Raw genomic sequence first — 13,080 nt, 5'->3', positions numbered from 1 at the left:
AGCATTTTACTTATTAAGGCTTGTAGGAGACATCTCTTTTAACAGCATCAAGAGAGCCCTATGAGTCTGCTACACAAGGCTAGTAGTGTCATAAGCTTTGTCTTCTGATGAGGAGAAATCATCAGACCAATACGCAGCATGGTAAGTGTCCATACTTATACTTTTTAAGCGTGACCACTAAACAAAACAAGAAAACAACCGACAGTCCTGTAAGGCTATACAAAGAAACAAACACAAGGGAAAATAAACCCACTTAAATATGGCCTCCAATTAGAAGCAACGACAACCAGCTGCTTCTAATTGGAGGTCGTTCCCAAAACTAACATAGAAAAAGACAAACTAGAAAACCCACATAGAAATAGAAAACATAGAACATAAACCAAAAACCCCGAAACACACAAAACAAACACAGCCCTGCCACGTCCTGACCAACTACAATAACAAAATGACCCCTTACTGGTCAGGACGTGACAAGTAGTGTAATGTCATACTCAGACATGCCTTTATTTTTCATAAAATGTGTTGTTGACATATCAAAAAGGACTTCCTATGGACTCATAACTCATCAAGTCATATGTCAGTTGAAATGGAAAAGGACATATCAATATTCAATAACATTCTGGTAACCATCTTTGTTTATTTAGTAGTTTAAATAGACCATTTTCAGTAGCGTCTTTTTTACACAATAAATAGGTTTTTTTCACAAGTTAAATCTTCAGACTTCGTGTGTGTGTGTGTGTTTGTTTGTTTGTGTGTGTGTGTGTGTGTGTGTGTGTGTGTGTGTATATGTGTCTGTGTGTGTGTGTGTGTTATTACAAAATTATCCTAATTGCATGTTTTGCATGTACAGTATATACAGTTCACTAGGAAAGAGTCCATCATGGTGCTATCAGATATTGCTAGAAGATTTGGAATATTATGAGGTACTTGATGTAACAGCTAACAGTAACAGAGTATTCCAATTTCAATGATAACGCATCCTGCTTTATCCTCTTGCTGAATTGATACAGGCCAGAGGACAGAGACATGACTAGATAAGTAACTGAGCCATCTTATCTAATTGCATGTTTTTAATCAGTAAATCAACCATGTGTTTTGGATTAGTGGAAATGGCGATGCCTCTGCAGTTTGGTCTTGCAAAAACTCAGGAGAAATCAGTCAACCAGTAAAAAAAGCGGGACGTATTAGTCCTATCATAGATTGACCATGTGGTCAAAGTAATTCCACTCAGACAGTGAAGACTGTCTTTAGGAAGAACGTAGCCCTTGCTTCTGCTGTGAGATTCCCATTGAGAATAAAGGAGAAAGCTTTTGATACACAAAAGAAAGCTAGGTAGAGCACATTCCATAAGGAAAATACATTTAGATAATACAAAGACAGTTAAAGCAACATTTCACTGTGGAGGGGGGAATTTACTCTCTAGAAAAACACAGTTGTACTATGTACAGTGGACGGTAGATAGCCAACTATATGAATCAAATGAGTCCATTGTCTGTTTTCAGCTTTTATGATTCAGTCTGATCTTTGTGTAAACACACCCATGAGTCAGTACCAGTACGCCACACCTTGCGAGTTCTTGATACAGCGAGAACTGTTTTCTATTCAGCATGCTCTGACAGGAGCTTCATCAGGCAGAGAAAAGTATCTGGTGTGGGATCAGGTCAGACGTGTCCTCATCTAAACTCTGAAGACTGTTTAGTGTTTAGAGTTAATGATCTCACGTTGCACATACAAATCAAGGGAATTGGCACACCCTCTTTGTGTACACTGTACATGCTCTGGATTTCAAAACTCTGAAATCCAGGAAGAGCACTGTTTCAGCATTTTGCCTTTGAAATAAATTACAATTTAAGCTATACAGTAAAACATCATATTAAAAAAGCATGCAGGACAAGACTTGGGTCTGGTTGAACCTATGTGAACAGGATAGCATAACTGAAGTATAATTTCCCCCTTTTTAAACGTGACTCTGAACAGTAACCACTAGATGTCAGTCTTTACTGGGAAATAATATTGTTTTGGCTTTTTCTCATGCTACAGAGGACATATGATACTTATGATCAGGTATGTTTGAATGAAGACAATAAAATGGGTTCTCATAATTGCTCCTCACAATACATTTTTGGTGAAACCAGAAGTGTGTAGCAAATATTAATGTTAATCAATCTTTACATAATCACTAGTTAACTACACATGGTTGATGATATTACTAAGTTAACTAGCTTGTCCTGCGTTGCATATAATCGATGCGGTGCCTGTTAATTTATCATCGGATCACAGCCTACTTCGCCAAACAGGTGATGATTTAACAAAAGCTAATTCGCAAAAAAAGCACCATCGTTGCACGAATGTACCTAACCATAAATATCAGTGCCTTTCTTAAAATCAATACACAGAAGTATATGTTTTTAAACCTGCATATTTAGTTAAAAGAAATAGCAGGCAATATTAACTAGGGAAATTGTGTCACTTCTCTTGCGTTCAGGGTACATGCAACAGTTTGGGCCGCCTGGCTCGTTGCGAACTAATTTGCCAGAATTTTACATAATTATGACATAACATTGAAGGTTGTGCAATGTAAAAGCAACATTTAGACTTAGGGTTGCCACCCGTTCAATAAAATACAGAACGTAAGGCTTGTAAGCATTCATTCAAACTTTACTGCGTTTGCCAGCAGCTCTTAGCAATGCTTGAATCACAGCGATGTTTATGACTTCAAGCCTATCAACTCCTGAGATTTAGCTGGCATACTAAAGTGCCTGTTAGAACATCCAATAGTCAAAGGTATATATTTTTTTACCTTTATTTAACTAGGCAAGTCAGTTAAGAACAAAGTCTTATTTTCAATGACGGCCTAGGAACAGTGGGTTAACTGCCTTGTTCAGGGGCTGAACGACAGATTTTTACCTTGTCAGCTCGGGGACTTGATCAAAGTCCAACACTCTAACCACTAGGCTACCTGCAAATGGTATAAAGAGAAATAGTCAACGTGTCATAATTCCTATGATAACTACAACCTAAAACTTCTTAACTGGGAATATTGAAGAACTGGGAATATTGAACCACCATATTCGCACATTATTCTTTTTAAACTATTCAAGCTCTGTCAAGTTGGTTGTTGGTTATTGCTGAGCAGCCATTTTCCAGTCTAGCCATAGATTTTCAAGCGGATTTCAGTCAAAATAATAACTAGACCACTCAGGAACATTCAATGTTGTCTTGGTCGGCAACTCCAGTGTATATTTGGCCTTGTGTTTTAGGTTATTGTCCTGCTGAAAGTCGAATGTCTCCCAGTGTCTGTTGGAAAGCAGACTAAACCAGGTTTTCCTCTAGAATTTTGTCTGTGCTTAACTCTATTACATTTATTTTTATAATTGAAAAAAATCCCTAGTCCTTGCCGATGACAAGCATACCCATGACATGATGCAGCCACCACCATGCTTGAAATTATGATGAGTGTGTCATGCCGATTGTGTAGGTGGCAGGGAAGTCAGGCGCAGGAGAATCAAACTTGGTATAAATGGAGTAGTTTAATAACGTAAAACAAAACCTCCAAAACCAAAGTACATAATCAAATAAATGTGGGTAGAAGAACCCGTTGCGCACCAATCTAATATCATGAGCATAACAACAAACAAACAATCTCTGACAAGGACATGAGGGGAAACAGAGGGTTAAATACACAACATGTAATGAATGGGATTGGAACCAGGTGTGTAGGAAGACAAGACAAAACCAATGGAAAATGAAAAATGGATCAACGATGGCTAGAAGACCGGTGACGTCGACCGCCGAGCACTGCCCGAACAAGGAGAGGCATTGACTTCGGCAGAAGTCGTGACAGAGTGGTACTTAGTTTTGTGTTGTGCTGGATTTTCTCCAAACATAACGCTTTGTATTCAGGACATGAAGTTCATTTCTTTGCCACATTTCTTGCAGTTTTTTACTTTAGTGTCTTAGTGCCTTAACATTGCAGGATGCATTTCTATAGAGGCTTCCTTCTTTTCACTCTGCCAATTAGGTTTGTATTGTGGAGTAACTACAATGTTGTTGATCCATCCTCAGTTTTCACCTGTAATTGTTTTAAAGTCACCATTGGCCTCATGGTGAAATCCCTGAGCGTTTTCCTTCCTCTCTGGCAACTGAGTTAGGAAAGACACCTGTATCTTTGTAGTGACTGGGTGTATTGATACACCATCCAAAGTGTAATTAATAACTTCACCATGCTCAAAAGGGATATTAAATGTCTGCTTTTAATTTTTATACCCAACTACCAATAGGTGCCCTTCTTTGCGAGGCATTGGAAAACCTCCCATGTCTTTGTGGTTGAATCTGTGCATGAAATTCACTGCCCGACTAAGGAACCTTGCAAATAATTGTATGTGTGGGGTACAGAGATGAGGTAGTCATTAAAAAATCCTATTAAACACTATTATTGCACAGAGTCAATGCAACTTATTGTGACTTGTTAAGCACATTTTTACTCCTGAACTTTAGGCTCGCCATAACAAAGGGTTTGAATACTTATTGACTCAAGACATTTCAGCTTTTCATTTTAAATTCATTTGTAAACATTTCTAAAAACATGATTCCACTTTGACACTATGGGGATTGTGTGAAAGACCAGTGACACAAAAAGTATATATTTTAAACATTAATTAACTCTGGGACCACACAGAAAATGTTTGGGAATAATGGATCATTTAAGTGATAATGCCTGATTAGCGGTGTTTGGAGGATATTGGCAAGGGTCTGTCTCAGGCCGGCAAACCGTGCCAACATATACTCCAAACACCGGCTTCGAGGGCATTATCACTTTTATACAACAGGTTACCAACACAATCAAATAATGATTGACATATTTTAATTAAAAATGTATTTTGATAAATGTATTTATACTATTTCATCCTTCCACAAGATATAGTCCCAACACAAATCTAGGGTTGCTACCCAAGCCGGCTGGTCGTTCGTTCTATTGGTTCGGTTGCCAGAAACGCGACCCAGTCGTTCGTTCTAAATGTTCGATTGCCATACTGGCTGGCAACGTTCTTATCCCTTGCTTGCTAGCTAGCCAACTACGGCTAACTTACAGTCACGTCAAATATAAAAAGAATGACAACAGTAGCTGCATTTGCATTTGTTTAAGCTGTTTTCTAGTGACAGTTATTTGGATACATTCATAACATTGTGCTAATGAGGCGCGATTTCGCCTGGCACAGAAAATGTGCTCTCTCGTCAGGACACTGTTGTTCAGAGGAGCTAGCCAACAACTCAGCTAACACAATCACTTCAAACACTGAAGCTTTAAAGACTGCAAACTAACTGCACTTCGTTTCGTTTTACCTTTTTTCAATTGACACTTTTTTGTATATATCCATCGAAATTATTACAACTGATTCATGATTTTGACTGGCTGAGAAACGCTGCCTGCCTGTCTGTCTCGTTCCAACTCCCGACCCCTACACGTTCATTACTATGGGACAGCTGGAGATCGAATTTGAATATTGATTTTTGTTTGCAAATGTCGGAGAGATGGTCGCAACCCAGTCTCTCATTGATTATGTACTATATGTACAAATTAGCACAATGTTTGTGTGTACTAATAGCACGCACTCTTGGTATTTGTACATATAGTACATACTTAATGAGAGACTGGGTTGGAGAGACAGACACCAAGGTTTATAAAAATCTCAGCTGCTGAAAACTAACGGTTAGTCTAAAAGAAATGTAAGATAATGTCTAGATACTTTTTATAGCGGAGATCAAGTTTATAATTTGCCTGGCTGAGTTGATGAGACAGTGGATTGCTCAATCAGATGGAACCAAGTAAATAAACATTTTAAAGTCATAGCTGAATGCACTTTTAACCAATCACCATTTAGGATTAGACCCACCCGTTGTATAATTGATGATACATACTCCTATAAAATTTTAATCATGCTATGGAAATCACCTAATGATTTCATGTCATGTGTCTGTAAACTCCCCAGATGAGACACTTAAACTGGGAAATAAATACTTTTATTCAATTTGATGGGAACAATGGTAGAACAATCAAAATAATCCCAGGTGGGTAATTCCCAAATTTCACTCAGTATGACATGATTCATTTATATGAAAAGGCAATGTGGAATTTCACTGAGAGAGGAAATAGAAAAGGTCTCAGCAAGGTTTATACAAATCTCCACTGTTGAAAACGAAATGTTAGTCTAAAAGAAATGCGAGATAATATCTAGATGCTTTTTATAGTGGAGATCAACATTTCTTGAGCTATTTCTTATGTTTCTCCTTAAACAAAAAGTTAAGAAGAAATGATATTCTTGAAAATAAAGTTATTGGAAATGTTCTGAATTCCAAGATAGCTAGGGCAGTGAGAGAAAAACTTCATGAAAGCAATTCACTCATAAACATTTTTTTAACCAGACAAGTCAGTTAAGAACACATTCTTATTTACAATGACAGCCTAGGAACAGTGGGCTAACTGCCTTGTTCAGAACAACAGATTATTTTTTTTACCTTGTCAGGTCAGGGTTTTGATCGAGCAACCTTTTGTTTACTGGCCCAACACTCTAACCACTAGGCTACCTGCCACCCCAGGTACTTCATCTGAAAGTTTCACCCTTTGTCCCTAAACCCTGAGCCCTTGCATGACGTTTTACATCGTAACATCTGAGTGCACCTTAAATGTCCCTTGACCAAGCAAGGGAGAGTTATGATCGGAAAGCAAAGTTCTTGGTGGAAGTCTTGAAATTGAACTTTAAAACAACCAACCTAAAGCTGCAAAATCAAATCAAATCAAATTGTATTAGTAACATGCGCCGAATACAACAGGTGTAGACCTTACAGTGAAATGCTTACTTACAAGCCCCTAATCAACAATGCAGCTGAAAAAACACAAATAAGAAATAAAAGTAACAAGTAGTTAAAGAGCAGCAGTAAAATAACAATAGTGACACTGTATACAGGGGGTACCGGTACAGAGTCAATAAGCGGGGGCACCGGTTAGTCGAGGTAATTGAGTTAATATGTAAATGTAGGTAGAGTTATTAAAGTGACTATGCATAGATAATAACTGAGAGTATGCAGTCTGGGTAGACATTTGATTAGATGTTCAGGAGTCTTATGGCTTGGGGGTAGAAGCTGTTTAGAAGCCTATTGGACCTAGACTTGGTGCTCCGGTACCGTGCAGTAGCAGAGAGAACAGTCTATGACTAGGGTGGCTGGAGTCTTTGACAATTTTTAGGGCCTTCCTCTGACACCGCCTGGTATAGAGGTCCTGGATGGCAGGCAGCTTGGCCCCAGTGATGTACTGGGCTGTACGCACTACCCTCTGTAGTGCCTTGCGGTCGGAGGCCGAGCAGTTGCCATACCAGGCAGTGATGCAACCAGTCATGATGTTGCTACAGTTACCCATTACTGGCTAGCTAGTTTTATAGTTTGGTCATTTATTCCAATACATTTCAGAATTCCCCAAAATATGTTTATAATGCTAGCTACGTTTTACAGTGTCCTTACTACTAGACTAAGTCAATTTGCCAACGCTAAAATCAATTAACACGCCAATGCATATCAAGCCTAGACGATAGTGCAGATCTAGTGTTGAACATCCAGTTCAAAAAATGTGGTATGTCTAAGTAGACAGCTCACAGCCACTCTGTGTATGAAATGAGCTCAATCAACACCTTTCTATGAGGATGCCTAGTGGCAAAGTGGCCTGATCATTTAGCATGGAGTCAGCACGCAAATGGTGATAGCACGACAACGTTTTCTAATCTGCACTTTCCTAATTTCTTTGTAGAAACATATTTGATTTTAGGACAAACAACTAAGTAAACTCATTCTCAAAATCTGATATACACCTATACCCTGATCTCATTTTTACATTTTAGTTGTTAAGTTGACGCTCTTATCCAGAGAGACTTACAGGAACAATTAGGGTTAAGTGCCCTCCTCAAGGGCACATTGACAGATTTTTCACTTAGTCATATGGGGGATTCGAAACAGCGACCTTTTGGTTACAGGCCCAATGCTCTTAACAGATTGGGCCAGTACCTGTTCCTCCTCCCACCTATGTCTGTAACCTCTAATCAAGGACTTTGGCACACTCAGAGGCATGGCGCACTTTGAGTGTCTTTAAAGGGACTGTCTCTGGTTCTACAGAGGTCTATTCAGAAATGTTTTTTTCACTGGGGACAACCCCCTGAGGTGAAGATGCACAGGGTTAATTGAGGGAGTGAGATCGGATTTACGGGATCCATCCAACAGTTCATGTGCAGAGAATTAGTCAGCTCACTGTTTTAATCTGTAGATGGACTCACATTAAAATCAACATGCAAATGACACCTGTTCCCCACTTCTTTTCTCGTGCCTCATTTACATATGAGCAGCTTTTGGTTTGCCTCTTTGAAAATGTCAGCGCAGATAACAATCAATGGGAGTGGCTGTACATTGTATTGTCCTTAGAATGCAACTGTTTTGAAACTATTGCCTTCTCAGTTTCAATGGGCATGATGCTCCTGTGACCCAATGACATGTGCCTTAATTTCTTAGTCACCATTTGAGGGACAGCACATTCATATGAATGTTTTTCTCTTGTCAAAGCTATTTTCTTATCATGGAAGACTTCTGTTTTTCTCAATCGTGTACAAGAATTTCTTGGAACAATGTTGATTTTCAAAACAGTTTACACAAGACACAGAACCTTGTGGCCTTTTGCAAAACAGTAAATACATTTTCAAAATGTAGTTGCCATCTCAAAACATAAATATGCTGAACAAAAATATAAACACAACATGTAAAATATTGGTCCCATGTTTCATAGGCTGAAATAAAAGAGCAAAGACATTTTCCATACGCACAAAAACCTATTTTCTTCTCAAATGTTGTGCACAAATGTGTTTGCATCCCTGATAGTGAGCATTTCTTCTTTGCCAAGATAATATAGCCATCTGACAGGTGTGGCATATCAAGAAGCTGATTAAACAGCATGACACAGGTGCACCTTGTGCTGGGGACAATTTATTTAAAGGGGGAGATCAAGCTGATCCTAACTGTTATAGGTCTATTTCTATTTTGCCCTGTTTATCAAAAGTGTTGGAAAAACTTGTCAATAATCAACTGACTGGCTTTCTTGATGTCTATAGCATTCTCTCTGGTATGCAACCTGGTTTCCGCTCAGGTTATGGATGTGCCACTGCAACCTTAAAGGTCGTCAATGATGTCACCATTGCCCTTGATTCTAAGCAAAGTTGTGCTGCTATTTTTATTGACTTGGCCAAGTCTTTTGATACGGTAGACTATTCCATTCTTGTGGGCTGGCTAAGGAGTATTGGTGTCTCTGAGGGGTCTTTGGCCTGGTTTGCTAACTACTTCTCTCAAAGAGTGCAGTGTATAAACAACATAGCTCAGGCAGTAGGAAACTCTCTCATCCGTTTATATGCAGATGATACAGTCTTATACTCAGCTGGCCCCTCCCCGGATTTTGTGTTGAATGCTCTTCAACAAAGCTTTCTTAGTGTCCAACAAGCTTTCTCTGCCCTTAACTTTGTTCTGAACACCTCAAAAACAAAAGTCAAGTGGTTTGGTAAGAAGAATGCCCCTCTCCCCACAGGTGTGATTACTACCTCTGAGGATTTAGAGCTGGAGGTAGTCACCTCATACAAGTACTTGGGAATACGGCTAGACGGTGCACTGTCCATCTCTCAGCACATATCAAAGCTGCAGTCTAAAGTTAAACCTAGACTTGGTTTCCTCTATCGTAATCGCACCTCTTTCACCCAGCTGCCAAACTAACCCTGATTCAGATGACCATCCTACCCATGCTAGATTACGGAGACATCATTTATAGATCAGCAGGTAAGGGTGCTCTCGAGCGGCTAGATGTTCTTTACCATTCGGCCATCAGATTTTCCACCAATGGTCCTTATAGGGCACATCACTGCGCTCTATACTCCTCTGTAAACAGGTCATCTCTGTATACCCGTCGCAAGACACACTGGTTGATGCTTATTTATTAAACCGTCGTAGGCCTCACTCCCTTCATCTGAGATATCTACTGCAGCCCTCATCCTCCACATACAACACCCGTTCTGCCAGTCACATTCTGTTAAAGGTCCCCAAAGCACACACATCCCTTGGTCGCTCGTCTTTTCAGTCCGCTGCAGCTCAGCTAGTGACTAGAACGAGCTGCAACAAATACTCAAACTGGACAGTTTTATCTCAATCTCTTCATTCAAAATCTCAATAAGGGACACTCTTACGGACATGCTTTGCATGATGTATTGTTGTCTCAACCTTCTTGCCCTTTATGCTGTTGTCTGTGCCCAATAATGTTTGTACCATGTTTTGTGCCGCTGCCATCTTGTGCTGCTACCATGTTGTTGTCATGTTGTGTTGCTACCATGCAGTGTTGTCATGTGTTGCTGCCTTGCTATGTTGTTGTCTTAGGTCTCTCTTTATGTAGTGTTGTGTTGTCTCGCTTGTCATGGTGTGTGTTTTGTCCTATATCTTTTATTTTTTTAAATCCCAGCTCCCGTCCCCGCAGGAGGCCTTTTGCCTTTCGGTAGGCCGTCATTATAAATAGGAATTTGTTCTTAATTTAACTGACTTGCCTAGTTAAATAAAGGTTAAATAAATAAAATACAAATAAAAGGCCACTCTAAAATGTGCAGTGTTGTCATACAGCACAATGCCACAGATTTCTCACGTTTTGAGGGAGCGTACAATTGGCACACTGACTGCAGGAATGTCCATCAGAGCTGTTGCCAGAGAATTGAATGTTGATTTCTCTACCAGAGAATTTGGCTGTACGTCCAACTGGCCTCACAACCGCAGACCATGTGTAACCACGCCAGCCCAGGACCTCCACATCCGGATTCTTCACCTGTGGGATCGTTTGACATTAGCCACCCGGACAGCTGATGAAACTGTGGGTTTGCACAAGAAAAACAATTCTCCACAAACTCTCAGCTCATCTGCGTGCTCGTCGTACTCACCAGGGTCTTGACCTGACTGCAGTTCGGTGTCGTAACCGACTTCATTGTGCAAATGCTCACCTTCGATTGTCACTGGCATTCTGGAGAAGTGTGCTCTTCACGGATGAATCCTGATTTCAACTATACTGGGCAGATGGCGTTGTGTGGGTGAGCGGTTTGCTGATGTCAATATAGTGAACAGAGTGCCCCATGGTGGCGGTGGTGTTATCGTATGGGCAGGCATAAGCTACAAACACAATTGCATTTTATCGATGGCAATTTGAATACACAGAGATACAGTGACAAGATCCTGAGGCCCATTGTCGTGCCATTCATCTGCGCCATCACCTCATGTTTCAATATGATAAGGCACGGCCCCATGTCCCAAGGATCTGTACACAATTCATGGAAGCTGAAAATGTCCCACTTCTTCCATGGCCTGCATACTCACCAGACATGTCACCCATTGAGCATGTTTGGGATGCTCTGGATCGACGTGTACGACAGTGTGTTCCAGTTCCCGCCAATATCCAGCAACTTCGCACAGCCATTGAAGAGGAGTGGGACAACATTCCACAGGCCACAATCAACAGCCTGATCAACTCTATGCAAAGGAGATCTGTCGCGCTGCATGAGGCAAATTATGGTCACACCAGATACTGACTGGTTATCTGATCCACATCTCTACCTTTTTTCAAAGGTATCTGTGACCGACAGCTGCATATCTGTATTCCCAGTCATGTGAAATCTATAGATTAGGGCCTAATGAATTTATTTACATTTCCTTATATACCTCAGTAAAATCTTTGAAAATGTTGTATGTTGCGTTTATATTTTTATGCAGTATATACATTCATCAAAACCATATATCAGCAAAATTGCAAATACATTCATCAAAAGAACATGACTGTCTGCAAAGGGTGACAAAATGGTAAAACATCATCCAAAACACAACCAAAACAAACTGAAAATGCATCCAAAAAGTTTGTAGTCACACACTTGATATAGTCATTGTATGCAAGAAATATGGGACCAAATACTGAAGACATTCAGACTGGTTAAGGTGTTGGTTTGACAGTTGCTGGACCTGGGTTCAAGTCCCAGTTGGGGCTACAGCAACCCCTTGAATTCCATACAATATACTTTCATGGTCGGTTTCATTGACTTCTCCATATTTTTACCTACAACATCTGAGTCCGTTGGAGAGGATCACCTCTGATCTACAAATAGTATTCCTTGCAAAATAATAGGTTTTGTGCGATTTAATATTCACAGAGCTACGCTTCCCATGGCTTATGCAATCCCTCAACCACATGCCAGACATTGATTGATTGATTGATTAATTGGAGACAGCTTGTGCCAATTACAGAACATTTCCTAGGATTTCCTACCTTCAGCAACACTAGTAAATAATGCTGGAAATGCCAGTGAAAGCAGTGCCTCAAAAAGTGCCCCAAAACTCCTGGTCCTAGTCATACCGTACTTCATACTCATACATGATCATGATGCAAAATGAAACTGTACGTCTCATTTACAGCAGGTACTTAAGGTTATTCACCCCATAGGCATAGTGTACATAGTTACCATGATCACCTTGTTTGTCTTGCTTTTGAATAACATGGTCAGCGTTGGTTACACCCACTGCCGATTGCAAAAAAAGAGCTCGCAGCTCAACTTCCTGAATTGAAACAGAATACAAGAGAGTCCTGATCTAGAAGAATTTCACATAGGCCTACCATAAACCTACGTTTTAAACCTTGATAATGTGCAACAATGGGGTAACTGCCAGGTGATAACACAGCCACCCACTTTGAATGCAAAGTTATTTTCAGACCACCACATCTGCCCACCTGCCATGTCAACGGCTGTTGGCTGACTTAGGGAGAATCTCAATTGCATTCTCCTCACGTCCTCTCTCCTTGCCTCCTTCTCAAAACCCATTGGAGAAGGTCAAAGGGGAGGGAGGCGAGTAGAGAGGACGCGAGGTGTATGCAATTGAGATTCTCCCCTAGTACCCACGCTAACGCTATTCCTCCCTCCCACGCACTCCTGAAATGTCACCTCTGCCCAACAACATATATCCCCACCCTCACCCTAACGCTCCCTC

Source organism: Salmo salar, chromosome ssa28 (genome assembly GCF_905237065.1).
Source record: "Salmo salar chromosome ssa28, Ssal_v3.1, whole genome shotgun sequence".
NCBI classification, from domain to species: domain Eukaryota; kingdom Metazoa; phylum Chordata; class Actinopteri; order Salmoniformes; family Salmonidae; genus Salmo; species Salmo salar.
This window is presented reverse-complemented; position numbering follows the sequence as displayed.